This window comes from Schistocerca americana, chromosome 2, assembly GCF_021461395.2.
Source record: "Schistocerca americana isolate TAMUIC-IGC-003095 chromosome 2, iqSchAmer2.1, whole genome shotgun sequence".
Classification (NCBI taxonomy): Eukaryota; Metazoa; Arthropoda; class Insecta; order Orthoptera; family Acrididae; genus Schistocerca; species Schistocerca americana.
Genome location: NC_060120.1, coordinates 411,852,563 through 411,857,132, shown reverse-complemented (window position 1 = coordinate 411,857,132; position 4,570 = coordinate 411,852,563).

Here is a 4,570-nt window from a genome sequence, read left to right as displayed (position 1 = left end):
CTCACCAACCTGGAAATTACGTTCCTAGAAATACGTGGTGAAAGATTTGGGTCTCCAAAAGGAGTTCCTCTTCCACCTTCTTCTTGCCCATGATGGTCCTGCGGTCCTCTTTGCCAGCTTCTGCCATCCACTGCTCTGCTTACCCGATTCGCTTTTCGTCCGCTTTTGTGCAGAGGTTGTAAGAGCCTGGCTATAACTCTAGATCGAGCACGTTCGTAATTTCCATGTGTACTCAGGTGAGTCATATGAAAAGGTTTCCGACGTGATTATGGCTGCACGACGGGAGTTAACAGACTTTGAACTGTGAATGGTAGTTAGAGCTAGACGCACGGGACATTCCATTTCGGGGATCGTTAGGTAATTCAGTATCCACAGTGTCTAGGGCGTAACGAGAAAACAAAATTTGAGACAGTAGCTCGCACCATGGGCAACGCAGTGGTTGATGGCCGTCACTTAACGACCAGAACAGTAGAGTTTCCGTAGAGATGTCAGTGCTTACAGACAAGCAATACTGCGTGAAATAACCGCAGAAATCAATGTGCTACATACGACGTACCTACCCTTTAGGACAGGGCAGCGAAAGTTGGTGTTAATGGGCTCGGCAGGAGATGACCGACGTGAGTGCCTTTGTTAACAGCACGAAATAGCCTGCAGTGGCTCTCCTAGTCGAGTGACCATATCGGTTGCAACCTATGCTACTGGAAAACCGTGGTGTGGTCAGATGAGTCACGATTTCAGTTGTTAAAAGTCGATGGTAATGGCGAGACCCCACGAAACCGTGGATTCAAGTTCTCAACAAGGCACTGTGCATACCGGTGGTGGCTCCGTAATGGTGTGAGCCGTGTTTACATGTAGTGGAGTGATTCCTCTCTTCCAAATGACCGATCATTGACTGAAATGGTTGTGTTCGGCTACCTGGAGACTGTCTGCAGCCATTCATGGGCTTCATGTACCCAAACAACGACCGATTTTTTATGGATGACAATGCGCCATGTCACTGTTCGAGATTGGTTTAAAGTACATTCTGGACAGTTCGAGCGATTGATTTCGCTACCCAGATCACGACTTGAATCTCATCGAACATGAATGGAAAATAATTTAGAAGCCAGTTCATGCCCAAAATCATGCATCGGCAACACTTTCACAGTTATGGACGGTTATATGGGTGGCATGGCTCAGTATTTCTTCACGGGACTTCCAAGAACTTGTTGAGTCAGTATCACGTCGGATTGCTGTACCTCGCCAGGCAATGGGAGATTCGTCACGATATTGGAAGATATCCCATGCCTTTTGTCACCTAAGTGTGTATTACACTACTGTAGCTGAGCCCTCCATCTTCCTTGGATCTGCAAATCTCACCTACCAGTATAACCCAGCAGGTAAAACATATCCGCTTTCCGCTTAGATCAGGGGTGTCCAATCTTTTATAGTAAGTGGGCCGTATTGGAAGAAGAAGAAAACTTTTGAGCCACACACAATGTACTAAAACTTTTTTTTTAGGAAGACGAATATTTTGGGGCCACACACAATATACTAATAACTTTTTTTTTTTTTTTTTTTTTTGGCAATCGATGTGTTCGCTTATTTGCTTGAAGTTTTACCAATCTCTGTCTTTTTCTACAGTTTTACCCTCTACAGCTTCTTCTGTGCCTTCTATTTGTCAGTGTTTTCCATATATTCCCTTCCTTTCCGACTCTGCGCAGAACCACCTCATTCCCTACCTTATCAGTCCACGTAATTTTCAGCATTCTTCTATAGCACCACATCTCAAACGCTTTGATTCTCCTCTGTTACGGTTTTTTTACAGTCCATATTTCATTACCATACAATGCTGTGAACCAAATGTAGATTCTCAGAAATTTCTTTCTCCAATTTAGGCCTGTTTGATATCAGCACACTTCTCTTATCCGAGAATGTCCATTTTGCCAGTGCTAGTCTGCTTTTGATGTTCGCGTTGCTCCGAGCGTCATTAATTATTTTGCTGCCTTGGTAGCAGAATTCTTCAACTTCATCTACTACGTAACCATCAGTCCTGATGTTATGTTTCTAGATTTTCTCATTTCTGCTACTTATCATTACTTCCATTTTCCTTCGATTTACTCAATCCATTAGTTCGTTCACTTTTACTAAGAATAGCAATGTCATCAGCGAATTGCATCATCGATATCCTTTCTCCTTGAATTTTAATTCCGCTCCTGAGTCTTTGTTTTATTTCCATCATTGCTTCAAGATATAGATTGATCAGTGCGGGCGAAAGACTACATCCCTGTGTTACACTCTTTTTAATCCGAGCACGTCGTTCATGGTCATCCACTCTTAATATTCGCTCTTGGCTCTTGTACATGTTGTATATCACTCGTCTCTTCCTATAGCTTACCACTATTTTCCCCAAAATTTCGTACATCTTGCACCATTTGGCATTGTCGAAAGCCTTGTCCAGGTCGACAAATCCTATGAACGTGTCTTTATTTTTCTTTAGTCTAGCCTTCATTATCGACGAGAACGGCCTCTGTGGTGTCAATGCTCGTCATGTAAGAAAGAGCTGTTAAACTGATTGTTCGATCATTCTCGCTTTTGTCAGCACGTGCATTCTTCGAAGTTGTGTGGATGATATTTTTCGGAAAGTCAGATGGTATACCGCCAGATTTGTACGTTATATACACCAACATGAATAGTCGTTTCCGCGTCGCAAATGATTTTAGAAATTGTAATGGAATGTTTGTCTATATCTTCTGCCTTATTTGGTCTTAAATATTACAAAAGTCTCGTAAATTCAGATTTTAATACTGGGTCCCCTATCTATTTTAAAACTATTCCTGTTTCTTCTTCTATCGCATCAGACAAATCTCGCTCCTCGTAGAGGCCTTCAGTGTGCTCTTTCCACCTATCCACCCTCTGCCCTGCATTGAACAGTGACATTCCCGTTACAGTCTAATGTCACCACTGTTGCTTTTAATTTCACCGAATGTTGCTCTCAGTCAGTCCTTCCGACCTTCGTTTCTTTTTCGATATCTTCACATTTTTCATGCAGCCATTTCGTCTTAGCTTCTTTCCTGAATTTCCGTGGGTATTTTTATACTTCAATTCTTTCATCGATTAACTGAAGTATTCCTTCTTTTACCGATGGTTTCTTTGCAATTACTTCCTTTCTACTTATGTTTTTCTTTCCAACTTCTGTGGTTGCTCCCATTACTCCTCAGCTGTACTGCTTACTGAGCTATTCCTTATTGCAGCGTCTATAGCCGCAGAGGGCTTCAAACGCATCTCTTCATTCCTTAGTACTTCTGTACCCCATTTCTTTGCGTATTGATTCTTTTTGACTAGTCTCTCAAACTTCAGTCTGCTCTTCATCACATCTACATTGTCTGCATCTGCTCCTCGGTCCGCCTTACAATCAAGTATCTGACTGCGGAATCTCTGTCTGACGGTGATGTAATCCAACTGAAATCTTCCCTTATGGTTATGAGATTAACGCTATCACTGAACTGTTCACAATAACTACCTGTCTGTCCTACCTTACTATTCATAACGAATCATATTCGCGCTATACAATTTTGTTCTGCTCTTGATATTACCTTATACTCATCTTACTGGAAATCCTTGTCCTCTTTCAGTATCACCTGATATACCACTATAACTGGAGTGAGCCACAGCATTTCCCCTTACAGACTTTCTAGCTTCTCTACCACGCTCACCCTTCCGGTATTCCACGTCTCGAGTCGCAGAACGTTGTCATTTCGTTGGTTATTGGTTATTTTTTTCTCATGGTCACCCGCCCTTGCGCAGACCACTCCAGGCTATCGGAATGGGTGTATTAGTCCGGAATCTTTCGCCAAGGGAGAGTAGCACCTTGACACTATTTCAGCAACAGGCCACATGTCCTGTGGATATACATTATGAGTCTTTTATGCACTGGGGCCTCGCAGAGTGGCTGCGCGGTTAGACCCGCCATGCACGAACTGCGCGACCCCTTCCCGACGGAGGTTCGAGTCATCCCTCGGGCATGGGTGTGTACGTGTTGTCCTTACCGTAAGTTACTTTAAGTAGTGTGTAAGTCTAGGGATCGATGACCTTAACAGTTTGGTCCCTTTGGAATTCACACACATCTGAACATTTAATGCACTGCGTTCCACTGCTTTCTGCATCCTAATGGTTCTGATAATTGCTTGTCCTTCTACATTTTAGGTGCGGTTACACACCATAAGTGCAAACGAGTGCGCTGTACAACTGTCTGCCCCTCCGTCCTCTTCGACAAAGCCGTTGGCAGAATGAGAGTGACTTCTTGTGCTGGAAGTCTTCCGCCGCCATTAGTGATGATTTTTATCCAAAAATAAAGTAGTTGCGGGGTTAGAACCTGGGGAAGACGACGTTTTTGTTATTAATCAGATACGATAAGCACAGTGCTGTGGCCTTCTCATCAGTCATCACGGCGCCTAGAGTATCAGCAACCAAACTGACAGCCTGCAGCAGCGGGTTGCCCGCTTCGCAGGCACACCACAGCACTACACAACCTAAAGGCTATATTGATGAACGGCCACAAAACAACAACAACACAGCAAAGACACCAGCG